This window comes from Macrobrachium rosenbergii, chromosome 43 (assembly GCF_040412425.1).
Source record: "Macrobrachium rosenbergii isolate ZJJX-2024 chromosome 43, ASM4041242v1, whole genome shotgun sequence".
NCBI classification, from domain to species: domain Eukaryota; kingdom Metazoa; phylum Arthropoda; class Malacostraca; order Decapoda; family Palaemonidae; genus Macrobrachium; species Macrobrachium rosenbergii.
The window spans coordinates 26,954,125-26,969,124 of NC_089783.1; the positions used below are offsets into that span (position 1 = coordinate 26,954,125).

General features: G+C 33.9%; 1 protein-coding gene across 1 annotated transcript in view; it reads left to right on the forward strand.

Annotated features, from left to right (window-relative positions):
- Cda5 (Chitin deacetylase-like 5) overlaps positions 1–15,000 on the forward strand; it is a 402,422-nt gene that overhangs the window by 137,351 nt on the left and 250,071 nt on the right. The window lies entirely within an intron of this gene.

The window sequence follows — 15,000 nt, forward strand, 5'->3', positions numbered from 1 at the left end:
CTCATCTTTAGTTCAGCAATTAAGGTATGAATGTATTAGAAGTGACGGTTGTCATTTTTAATTGGCTCCATCCCCAATATTAGCAACTGCTAATTTCTGGAATCAGTGTAGAGGCTTTTGTCCCAGTAATAAAAATCTAAATAATGTCTACAGATCTGGCGGATACCGCTTCCCGGTCTTTGAAAACCTATAGGAGATGCTGGTTGGTGGCTTGAGCGCTCGTGCGTGAACGCACACGTGCACACACACACACATATATACACTATATATATATATATATATATATATATATATATATATATATATATATATATATATATATATATATATATATTGCATTAAGCTTTTTTTCTATCACTTGTCTTCCTGATCATTAGTATCTTTGCTTACAGTCTCTGTCGTCTCCTTTATCCAACGATTCAACCCGCGAACCCTCATAAGCACATGCTATATAATAAGGGCCTTTTAAATCAACAACTCAAGCTTAAAGCTGACGAGTAACTCAAGAGAAGAACGGTTCGTGATGTCAAGTTGCAAGCACATTTATTATTGACTGTTATGACGATTTTACTGCTGACTTATTGTTCTCTAAGTACGTCTTGTTAGCATTCAAGCTAAAGCGAAGTCGATTGTTTTCTCAGTTAAAATACCTTAACCGCTTTAGGCATGTGCTTTTGCTCACACATTGACATGCAAGCGTACAATATGCATACGTAAAGCCCATGATGATAAACAAACTTTGGGCTGAAAAAAAAATAGAAAATGATACGTTGCAACGTAAGGAGGTAAACCTATTAAAAATCCAAAAAAATTCAAATGCAAAAGACTGACTATTTAAAACAATTTATTAAATAAAGCAGAAATCTTGGCGAAAATACACCGAGAGAATTTGCATCCAAGTATTTAAAACGATGAAAATAAGAAGAAATAAGGAAATTGTTACAACAGTAAGATTTTAAATATCAACAAAGTGAAAGAAATAAATGAACAAATCACAGTGGAACGGAAGAAACGAGCCTCTGTACATACGAACAAACACGCAAAGAAGCTATGTGACGTAAACCCTTCATGTGACCCCCAAATCCTCAATGGTAAAGCCTCGGATCACGTTCATTATTTACGCATGCGTAGTCAGATGGCATTTACGGACAGTTAAATTCTCGTGAGCTGTCCTCTAAAACGAATGTCCATTAACTGCGTGATGTATAGGTATTCTGCTGTTGGCTGTTAAGAATATTGTTGTTGTGTCAGCTGTTTATTTCACTTTGTAATATTGGAGTTGGTATTGTGGTTACCCTAAGCTGGGCTTACACGCCATCGGTAAATATTTTCATGACTGCTAAAGTAATTGTGTGTTGTTTACTCTTGTTAATGGAGTTTAGAAATTTTGATGATCGATTGCAATTTATTTATAAATAATATATACCAAAATATATATACGTGTGTATATATATAATACAGATGGATAGATAGAGTGAGAGAGACTGGGACCTTCCGACATAATAGCATGACTTTCAAGTAAAGAGAGATATAACGACAAAGCTAGGAATTTCGTGTTTATAAATATAAACGTTCGAAAAGTGCCGTCGCAGCAACGATGGCAGTTGATGAGAGAGAGAGAGAGAGAGAGAGAGAGAGAGAGAGAGAGAGAGAGAGAGAGAGAGAGAGATAGTTTAGTTGATAAACTAGAAGTGTTATTTAGTTGCTACCAAAATCTAGTGCTGTACCAATAGTGGCTACTAACGAAATAATTGTAAAAGAGAGAGAGAGAGAGAGAGAGAGAGAGAGAGAGAGAGAGAGAGAGAGAGAGAGAATCACGCTTAAACTAACATAAAAACGATAATCCATAATTAAGGAACCGGGCTAAGGTTATTGGTTGACTGATAGACAGTCATTATGTGAAGGAGCAATGTCACGGAGTTCGAGATTGAGAGAAGGTCTACCTTGCGGTATTTTGGGTGTTTAGTTGACCATCTCTCTCTCTCTCTCTCTCTCTCTCTCTCTCTCTCTCTCTGTAAGATTACTTCGTCGGTGTGCTGATTGGAACGTTGACTGTGCATTTTAGACACAGTTCAGTTCATGTAAACGTTGAAATAATCCGCTTTTTTCGGTTATTTTCCATGTAGCTGGGCCTTCACAATAATAATTTTGGTTCATTTTATGAACCAAAATTATTATAACTTACCCTGTTTGGTGCCCATATTAATCATATTAATAAACCAGGCTGTACATTAGCCTCATATTTCATGACATCCTATGGTTTAAATGTGAGGTTTGTCCAAGATGCACATAACGTGTTTGATAGAAACCTCCCTCTTATTTATTCTCATACTTAACGTCTATTGTTATTATCGTCCTGCAGTCTATGTGACAATGAGGAAACTTTTTCTCTTGCATGGCTAACACCTCCTTGATGTTGATACTTGTTTACTTTCAAATTTTAACATCCGTCCTGTGAGGTGAGGTCATGGACTTTTTATTCCGTAAATAATATTGTCAAATTTATCTTTGCTTTACATAATGTAATTTGCACGTGTAGTGCTTTTGTTCTTGATGCTTTAATTCTTAATGACGATGTTAATTCAGCCTTTACCTTGCATCCTTATTTAATGAAAACCAAAAAGAAGTCATTTACTCAAGTGCGTGAATTCTTAGGACCAAATTTCCTAATTCCCAGATATGTGCTTCTTTGTAATGTCTGATTGATTTTATTTGATAACTTCACAGCATTACTTTCGTTACTTTGCCTAACTTCCTGTTTATCAGTAGAACAGATGAAGTGTCTGCTTCGAAGTATCTTGTTCCAGATTTGTTAGCAAATCCTGAGTGTAGCTTTCATGTATTTGGAGTTTGTGGAGAAAACAGCAGATTGTGTGCTGGAGAAAATGTGTTAGGCGTAGTCCATGGCCTCCAGTATGCCCTGGAAATCTGTTATAATTGTATTAGGATAAGTATGGGCTTATTAATAGCTATGGAAGTCGTTTCTGTCACAATGGTGGACAATATCTGTCAGTTTTTCTTGGTAATTAGGATGGACCTCTCAGTGAATCTATGCATTAATGGTCCCGTTGTGGAAGCTGTTCACTTGCCTCTGACTCACAATTAACAAACTTCCTGTCACAATAAAGATATAAAGTGAATTAGTAAGTTGTGTTCTGTTTTTTATGAGTATATAAAGCTGAACAGCCGACTTCTTACCATGTACCACTGATGTGAACGCGCTTGAGTAATTAGCAAAACTTGGCGTTAAACCTGTGACTCTTAAGTTACCTTTCCACGGCGCTTATAAATATCGTGTTTGGAAATAGTCTCGATTGTTGAAAATGCATGGTTTGGAAAAAAGAAAATGGCGAGAGGAGTCGGCTGCGTAAGGCGGTTGATTCATGTAGGGTGAAATAGAAGGAAGTAGCGAGTGGGTCACGGAATAGATGAAAAAAGGAGGGTGCAAAAGATTAAGATGAGACTTAGGGCTTCTTTAAAATCTCAAATAGAAATGTATAAAGGGCCTGCTAGGTAAAATCTCCTTAATGGAATTGAATTGTCGATGCAGTGTGAATGAAAGATACTTGGTTGAAGTTAGTGAGATGAACTGTTGGCGTATGATATATGCTTTAAGAAGAATTGAAAAGGTGAGAAACATGGAAATACACAGAAGTAGCATAAAGGTTAGCGTAGGTTAAAGAATGGATCGAAGTATTTTGATGTGGTTCGGTCACGTAGAGAGTACAGATGACAGTGGGTGAAAAGTGTGTATAGTTCGAAGGTGCTAAGCTGGAGTAGCAGGGGAAACCCTAGAAAGTGCAGGATAGATGGTTAATGAGCCTTCTGTGCAGGTGTGTGTTGTGGATGTTACTGCATGGGGGTCATCCCATGTTTATATAAATATATATATATATATATATATATATATATATATATATATATATATATATATATATATAGAGAGAGAGAGAGAGAGAGAGAGAGAGAGAGAGAGAGATAGATAGATAGATAGATAGATAGATATTTAAGACATTATATAAAGCTCACAGGCCCATGAAGGTGAGACGTCTGGCTGAAAGGTAATGCATATGATTACAACAGATCAGAGATGGATGTTACTGCATGGGGGTCATCCCATGTTTATATAAATATATATATATATATATATATATATATATATATATATATATATATATATATATATATATATATATATATATAGAGAGAGAGAGAGAGAGAGAGAGAGAGAGAGAGAGAGAGAGAGAGAGAGATAGATAGATAGATAGATAGATAGATAGATATTTAAGACATTATATAAAGCTCACAGGCCCATGAAGGTGAGACGTCTGGCTGAAAGGTAATGCATATGATTACAACAGATCAGAGAAAGATTATCTTATGCATTATCGCGGTGAGGATTGCCCAGTTAATAACTCTTGTTTTCGATGCTGTAGTTTTGATATCCGAACTCCCATGTCTGTTTATTTTTCTCTCCTTTTTTTTCCTCTCTTTTCATATGCAATCTAAAAGGGCCTACTTTAAACCAGGTAAATTAATTCACTCCTTTGCTTAACAGATGACTGATTGCAATTTACGCGGCGTAATAGCCACAGAGGCCACTGACGACGTTAGCTTAGCAGAGGCTTACAGGGGTATTATGGAACGCTCCCTCATCATTCCTACCTGTCTGGTTGTAAGATCAGACGCTGGTTAATTAGTTTGGGACTTGAAAGCTCCACCACATACACTACCTGTCCACTGAGAGATAGAGGTAGAATTTACCTCCTATTGCCAAGTACATTTGAAATGTCTTCCTTGTAGATTAACGTACCTTACCCTTATCTTGTAAGACCAAGAAGTGGTTCTTTGAAGGTCACCCTAAACTCCGTGATAGGACAAAGATTTCCATTATTGTCGTTGAGTTTTTCCATGATTGTCGTTGATTGTCAAGTTCTGTGTTCGATTTAGTCTCTTTTTAGCGAAATCAGTGGTCTATGGCTTGGTCATTTTAGTTAGTAGGTGGGTTTTGTGTTTCTCTTCAAGTTTCTGAATATTTTGTCATTTTCTTTTGAAGAAATTGCTGTGTCGAGACGTGTTACATAAAGATTTAATAATTGTCTAATGATACATGTAAGATTAAACGTAAATCAAGAAATCCAAATGTTTGTTGACATCTCAGGTAACACTCATATGCACAATAGAGACAAAGTCTGAGAATTATCTGAGTAAAATGAGTTTTTGCACTCGTTCACTTTGGAGGTGTAAAGATCAATCATTCTTGTAAGAAGTAGTTGCTGAAGAAGTTACATTGTTTCGGTAAACCGTAAATTAAAAACGACAAATTAATCTGCCCTTGACATATCATGATTTGCTCGAACGTTTGATATAAAATAAAAGGACTTCAGAGCCATCTATTGTCAACCAAGTAGTAAGGATTACGAACCAAGTAGTAAGGATTACGAGGTGCGAAAATGTTGAGACATTTTCTATCTTTGAATTATCAAATGTCACTTCAGTTCCTTAAATGTTGTTTTCTGATTAACAAAACAAACGGAGTTACTGGTTGCTCTGTTTTTGACACGGTTGTGAGGAAATTGATAAAAATAACAAATGTCGATTACAACCTTTCAGTAAAAAAAATCTTTTGAAAACAGGTGCCCGTTGCAGTTATTGAATGTTACTATGGTTTTGGCAAATATTTAGGGAATCAAAGTCTTTCAGAAAAAATAGAGTGGGATCACGCATACACTTTTTTTTATTAAATTTTCTTGCATCATTCAAAGTATAATGAAATTCAGAGCAACAGTTTCTAATCAATACGTAGAAAAGCTTGATTTCGTAAATATTCATAAGATCGTTTTATTCAGCGCCACTCATGATCGTCCAAACCTTTCATTTTAACAATGAGCACACAATAGATCCGAATTGAATTTCCCGCACAGGCAAGTTTCAATTATCCGTGAGTGGTGCACTCCTGTAAATCATACCTACGGGCAGGTTAATAAGCAGCCTGTTTATAGGTCGGTATAATGAACACTTGAAAGCTACAATGGAGGAACGATTGACCCTTCCTTCTAAGTGGCGAATGAACTCTTTGCAAAGATCTGATTTTTGTACAGCTAGTAGTTACAGAAGGTGTTCTGAGGATATTCCTTTTACTGTTCCTTCGTCACGATCAAGCTCGTACTCGAATGAGACTTTGGTACATTCAACGAAATCATTGCTGTTTGGGTTGGCCTCATTCTCGGCTTGGCAGCCACAAGGTATGTGCTTCATAAAAAAAAAAAAAAAAAGAGTAGACATATATCGCAGCAGAACATAAAATGCCAGACAACCCTTATCAAAAGTTACTGAGTATTTGATTAGCAAATAGTTTTAGACTTTCTTGTTAATAATAAATTCAGATCTTGATCAGTTTAATTTTAATTCACGTGTCAATTTACGTCACAACATGATAGAAATGAATTGCTGCTTGCTGTCAATGAACTTCGTAATAATTAGGCAAGAGAAGTAAAGTGGAGCTTGATATAGATCTTGTCCTACTAGTCTCGTTTCCTCTGAAATAATGCACTCTATTAATATATATATATAATATATATATATATATATATATATATATATATATATATATATATATATATATATATATATATATATATATATATAGAGAGAGAGAGAGAGAGAGAGAGAGAGAGAGAGGTAATATTTTTTCATGTTTCGAACCGTAAATGCTTAGTCAAATTTCCAAGATGGGTAAAATGTTTTGTTTGCATCCGTGCACACGAGATGAAAATACGAAAAATCTTTATGTATCAGCCGAGAAGGGATAAGGATAAATTTATAATATCTTCTCTCTCTCTCTCTCTCTCTCTCTCTCTCTCTCTCTCTCTCTCTCTCTCTCTCTCTCATCACACAAAACTCTATAAATGGGTACATAAAGCTTGAAAGTTTGTTCTGCTTAAATAATCATGGATAACAGTTATCATCCTCTAATCCTTTCACATCCACACAAACACACACACACAATATATATATATATATATATATATATATATATATATATATATATATATATATATATATATATATATATATATATGTATGTATGTACTGTATATATGAAACGGCAAGTATGCTCTTTTGCAAGTTTGTTGGAAACTCTCAGATAGTGCCTATCTGTGCAATTATGTACGTTGCTTATTTTAAAATTTGCCTTATTTCCACAATTATTTTTGAAAAAGCAATTAATGTTAACGTCTACATCAACTCAAGTACATCGAAGACCGACTGTGACATACAGGATCATCCTTCCATCACTTTCATGTTCTTCAATTGATAGTAGGTTAGATGACGTTGCTTTGCATACTCGCAAGGGCTATCAGGCTATTCATTCAACGGCGGTGAGTGTCTCGACTCCAAAACGGGTTTTTGGCTTACACCAACATTAACTTTTACAATAAGATGAGCTACGCAAAGAGAAGATCCCACTCTCTCGTCGCGAAACAACCCTTGCGATCACCAACCGTGTCGAGACTCAAATAAAATATCTTTATGTTGTAGTTTTTTTTCTGCTTGTTGTGACTGGTGTTGTCTACAGCTGAAGCTCCTGTATCTTCTGTGAATGCTTAAAGAATTTTACGGTCTTTTTGTCTGTACTTTTCTTTATGTTTACGATAGATGAGAACAGTGTGTAATCATACGAAGTCATAGGAATATCTAGCATTATATATATATATATATATATATATATATATATATATATATATATATATATATATATATATATGTGTGTGTGTGTGTGTGTGTGTGTATGCATATATATATATATATGCGCGTGTGTGTATGTATGTGTGCGTGTACATATATATAATATATATATATATATATATATATATATATATATATATATATATATATATATATATATATATATATATATATGGTTGTGTGTGCGTGTGTATGTGTGTACGTGTGTGAGATGTATGTAGAGTGAGAGCTTAATTCCACTTCCTTACATAAGAAGAAAACTGGATATTTGATTAACAGACCTGAAGATATATGCCTAAACTGGCGGCCATTTGCAATTTAGTTACGTCCACTTTCATGCCTCGCTGATTGAAACTTTTTCTTGTTGCACTGAAACGGGCCAAGGAATTGATGATCTACAGCTGTTGCTAAACTGATAGTTAAGCGGTACCAGTTCACAAGCCCAGTCCCTGTTATGTCAAGTGTTGTACTTTTCTGTTCTCACGCACATAGACATTCGGAATTTTAGGTGCTGTAGTTAAATACTTACACTTTTCGTTTTCTTTTTATTTACGGTTTAGCAAGCCTGTCAGCTATGCCCTTCGATCAAAGACCCCGAGAGAGAGAGAGAGAGAGAGAGAGAGAGAGAGAGAGAGAGAGAGAGAGAGAATATGTGCATCTAAGACAGCGAATCATACACTTGGCTCATTCGCTAATTAGATACAAAATTTTAGAGAGCAGACTTTTCTCGCTAACTTAATAAAAACTGACATTTTCTAAATTCGCATGTTCTCAGCGTTATGCCCGTATGAGCGAGAGCCCAGAAAGGCATAAGGTCGCTGAACCTAACAAAAATAGTAACGTAACATAATTCGTCACATTTCTTACTGAAGACGGACACAGCATTGTTGGACCAGTTAAATCTGTGAGACTAATATCATTAAATTAGTTAACCTGAACCCCGGTAGCTTGAGTCTTATGGTGACGCAGGAAGGAAATCCCGCAGAAGAATATACTAAACTGATAACAAATTATTCAGCTAAGATGACAACTTGGCTGCAAATGTTGGTAAGTATGTTTGTGCTTATGTGTGTACATACACTCTTGGTAAATGACGAGAAATTAATACATATGGCTGTAGCTTCCTTCGCGGTCACTGCGTTTCCCTTGTTGTCTTCGAGCCTGGGCTAGGAAAAGACATCAGCTCATTAGCCTTACCTCATAAGAAAAACACAAAGAAATAAGACTTACAGACCTTCAACCTGCAATTTGGAGTTAATAAAAGGTACACTAAGAGAGAGAGAGAGAGAGAGAGAGAGAGAGAGAGAGAGAGAGAGAGAGAGTGAGAGAGAGAGAAGCATAACACTTACTGCATGACTTCAATAGCTCCGCAATTAGACTTTTACTCAGACGGTCAGATGGACAGATCGACAGACAGGTGCGAGTGTTTCAATGCCAGGCTGGACGATGACTTGGCAGGTACTACAAGCCATCAAGCCATTACGAATGTAGGGCGAGAAGAAGATAGGGAAGGTTTTGGTTAAACGCCAGTGTGATAAAGAATGAATAAAATGAAGGAATTTATATGTTCAAGCGACGTATAAAGTAGTAGGAAAGGAAGATAATGAAGCTAAAATAAACACAGTAAGGAAGTTGAATGGTAAACGAATATGAAACTCGAAGACGAAGTGGGTAGTAAAAATGATACAACAAAAGTAATAAATGAAATTGGCAATCGTGGAAATTTTTTGGGAAAATTAGTATAAACCATACGGACATGAAATGATCAAAGAATAAATAGATAAAGGAATAAAATTCCAACAATCAAAGATTGGCGAAGCCTCTTCTTTCGCTCCAAGTCATTTTCACTCGTACCTTCACAGAGCACTTGACACTTTTATGACCGATTTCTTCTCTCTTTCTTTGGAACATCTGCCGTTCGCCGATCAATCAAATCTTTCCCGCTGGATTAGCGCTGTCTCATTCCAGGTCCCCAGTCAGGTGATACACCGCTTCTCTTTTCCTTTGGCCTCACGTCTGATGTCTCACTTAATGTACTTAGATAAGTATGCAAATAAAATTCGAATGACACGGGTACTTCTACAATTAACGCTCTCGAGTATGTAAATTACAAAAATAAATATATTATATATATAATTTATATATAATACATACATACATACATACATACATATATACAGTTTATCTCATACATACATACATACATATATATATATATGCGTGTGTGTATATACATATATATATATATATATATATATATATATATATATATATATATATATATATATATATATATATATATATATATATATATATATATATATATATATATATATATATATGCATGTTTGAGGTAAACCTTATGTGCTTCTCCGTGTATTTTATTTATTTTAAGTCTGAAATAATTATACATGCATTTCATTCAGTACACATATATATATATATATATATATATATATATATATATATATATATATATATATATATATATATATATATATATGTGTGTGTGTGTGTGTGTGTGTGTGTGTGTGTGTGTATGAAACAAAGACAGCAAGAGGCTGAAAATCAAAGGGGCTCATGGTGAAAAGGAAGGAAAAATGAGATTGCTTTGGCCCGGTTTTCGGTGTTAATGCAATAAACAGACTTGAGCGCTAACCTAGTTTTCAGTTAGCCAAAATAAAACTGCAAGAAGTAAAGAGAAATAGTCTCAATCTGTCTCTCATCTTTTGTATTTCTCTCTCTCTCTCTCTCTCTCTCTCTCTCTCTCTCTCTCTCTCTCTCTCTCTCTCTCTCTCGTTTAAACCCCACCCTTGCATCCTTGAATGGTTATAAAATAAGTTTAAAAAGTAGGGAATATTGCTCTTGCTTAAAGTGGCTTCTCAGTCCATTCCTCAATTGAGAAAAATATTGGTGATTCGGAACACTTTACTGCCACATTGCCTCAAGATATTCTTCACAACAGGACAGTTGTTATTCGTTCCTAAGGAGAATGTTGTTATTCTTAGAATTACCATCACTAATACTGCTCAGAGTTTTCCTACGTAAATCCAGAAAATGAGATAAATACCAAATCAAAAAATCAGGAGATGCATTCGTCACATTCAGACATTATAAGTGCAGAATTCTTATATATATATATATATATATATATATATATATATATATATATATATATATATATATATATATAACTGTATATATATATATAATATATATATATATATATATATATATATATATATATATATATAGTATATATATATGCATGTATATATATATATATATATATATATATATATATATATATATATATATATAGTATATATATATGCATGTATATATATATATATATATATATATATATATATATATATATATATATATATATATATATATATATATATACTTATATGTATATATATGTATATATATATGCATGTATATATAGATATATGTACATATGTACATACATACATACATATTGTCGTGTTAATTTACTGGTGCTGTCGGCGACTTCCTAATGCTCTTCCTGAATTAAAACTCTGCTTAGGTGTGATAGATTCCACTGAAACGGTTTTACCGTGTCTGTGATATAGGGGAGAATCACTGAGTGGTGAATTCCTCAGTTCGTGATTGCTGGGACCGTCCTCGCTGTAAATCGGTAACAACATCTTCTGGGTGTCCAAAAATAGTTCGTGGGGTAGATTCCACCCCTGAAAGAATTCTTGAGAAATCAGTAGGCTATACCCATCTAGCGCCAACCCCCTCCAGAGAAGAAAAATTCATGTGGTGGAATTTATATATATATATATATATATATATATATATATATATATATGTATGTATATATATATATATATATATATATATATATATATATATATATATATATATATATATATATATATATACATTCATACATACATACTTACAGACATACAAACATACACACACACGCACATAAGTATGCATAATTTTTAGAGACACTTTCTTCTAAGCAGTGTTCCAGAAAAAATTTTGTAAGAATGGTATCCAGCTTTGAAAGTATTGACAGTAAAAAAATCCATTGTACAAACTCTTAATAAAAAATGAGTAAATGAAACAACAGGGCGTTGTTTTCCGCTCTTTCCGTTCACTCTTATCATAACCAAAAAAACGCCCGTACAAACGCATTAATACAGTCTGTGCTATGCAACTTGGACGTTGTGGCTTACACTCTCTCATACCTTTCGTATTTGTTAAAGGAGAGAGAGAGAGAGAGAGAGAGAGAGAGAGAGAGAGAGAGAGAGAGAGAGAGAGAGAGAGAGAGAAGAGAATTTTAAAACCCCATAGGCTATTACTAACGAAGTTGATTTTGCCATCAGTACCATCGCATGACTTCATCTCTACTTCCCCCCCCTCCCCTCCATTCCACCCCTACCCTTTTAACGGGAAAATAATGAATACGTAACGATGGAAATCGATAATATGCAAAATAGGAAAGGCTGAGGAAAATCCTTACGCAATGCTCCGATCAACCACACCCAAACTGTAGAGAAACATGAGAATTATTATTTGCTCGTTTTGGTTTTCATTGAGAAACAAAAATTGGGTCAGAAGTGATGGTGTATGACGTGAAAGGAAAGCTGCGTACATGTGCATGTATGTGAGTTTGCGTACCTCTTGTATTCCAGTGACAGAAGTTGATAACTTGGTATCATGTGTATATGTATATATATGTATGTATAGATATATACTGTATATATATATATACATATATATATATATATATATATATATATATATATATATATATATATATATATAGAACATTGCCCATAGAAGTGATAGAAGATGAAAGGTGAAAAGCGGAAATGAGTATTTCTTCATTAGGTCCTGACTTTTAACCTTCTTAATACACACACACACACACACACACACACACACACACACACACACACATATATATATATATATATATATATATATATATATATATATATATATATATATATATATATATAATGTGTGTGTGTGTGTGTAAATGTGTGTGCGTGCAATGTGTGTGTGTGTGTCTGGTTGCCTGTCTGTGTGTGTAGAGAAGGGTCCACAATAAATGCTTGATTATCAAGACGAAATGTATTTGTAAAAATAGGGATCAATTCCACAAAAGGATGGACGGAAGCTACAACCTGTGTGTCTATTTTTGAGAATACATTAATTCGTCTTGCGAATCAAGTACAATACTGTGGATCCTTCTGTACATAACTGAGAAGCAGTATACGGTGTTTTTGTATGTCATCATATATATAAACATATGATATATATAATTATACAATATATATACGTGTGTGTGTATATATATGTATATATTATAATACATATGTATATATATATGATGACATACAAAAACACCGCATCTTGCTTCTCAGTTATCTACAGAAGGATCTACAGTATTGTACTTGATTCGCAAGACGAAATGTATTCTCAAAAATAGACACACAGGTTGTAGCTTCCGTCCATCCTTCAGTGGGCTTGGTCCCTATACATTACATATAATATATATATACATATATATATATATATATATATATATATATATATATATATATATATATATATATAATGTACGTCCGAGAGATAACAGCTATGTAAAATAAACAAAAATCCTTTACAGGAAAATGAGAGAATTTGGCAACAAAACAAAACGCAAAGAAAGTTTGTTGATGTGTGCGACAGGTGGCGAAATACTGAAGAGTTTCAATTGACATACAATATCGAGGACGATCTGACCACATGAAGCTTCGTTTAGTTTGCGGCGCTGCACTGTCAGGTACCAGAGGGGAAAAGTTTGGCCCGACCTCTGTAAGTGTTACTTTTCTACTGCAGATGTGGGTTTTCTCCCGGTTTCCCCCCTAGATGCTTACACCACTTCTCTTTTGTTAACTGAATATGCTTATCTTGCTGTCCAAACTCTCTAACATGTGCTGAATGGCTTAAAGTGCTCTTTGTTCGGCATTATAAATTTCATGATTCACACTCTCATTTTGTCCAACTGAGCAGACCCTTTTTCACTCCTGTGAACCTTTTTTACACTGCATACAAACAGTACCTCACGATATTCTGCCTCCAAACCTTTCTTCTGCATACCAGTCTTAGTTTACTTATCATGGTTCTTTTTCCGGGGAAAAGGATAAATTGTTGTAAAATGCTCATTCTGTTTTAGATTTGCTGTGATGGCTAACGTAAGATTGGCACCTTCTCTTGCCACCTTCATTGAATGAAAAGGCATATTGGTGAATATATATTATATATATATATATAATATATATATATATATATAGATATATATATATATATATATATATATATATATATATATATTTATATTTATATTTATACTTATACATATATATATATGTATATATATAGATACATATATATATATATGCATACATATACTGTATATATATATATATATATATATATATATATATATATATATATATATATATATATATATATATATATATATATATATATAAATAAATATATAAGGACCGTGAGATTTTGCTTGTCTTTGAATTTGAACATGTGTACAAGAGGATGAGATTCAGGTACACTGACAGAAATCCAGTGTTTGGAGTTAGCTTTTATGGTCGATGCATATAAGCAAAACTTTTTGCATGGTACCAAAGGACACATCGTTCATCTTATTCTCAAAACACGATATTCTCTTTAGATTAACAGTGGAAGATCTTAAACTGTAAACTTTGTTTTTTTATTAATCACCCTTAATGTCTCTAATAGATGATGTATATTATGTATACTAATATATATATATATATATATATATATATATATATATATATATATATATATATATATATATATATATGTGTTTATATATGAGTGTGTGTGTATGTGTGTGTTGTGTGTGTGTATGTGTGTGTTGTGTGTTTGTGTGTGTGTGTGTGTGTGTGTGTAAGTAAAACCCATTCATATGCTGATATATCCATGTGAATGTTTATAAGATAATATTGAGAGCAACGAACGCCCTTAACTGTTCGTTATTCACTTTTCTTACTCTATCGTCCAGAAGAAAAAGTAGAGAATCAATGAATACCTACATCGTGACAATGAAAAGTAGAAGCTCCCTAAATCAATCTTTCCACTCAATGTCAAGTACCGGTGGTCCCAACGTCGCCCTTATGTGCTCATCACATAGGGACGAGTTTATTCCTCTCCTTGGGGGTGCCTATGGTGTTA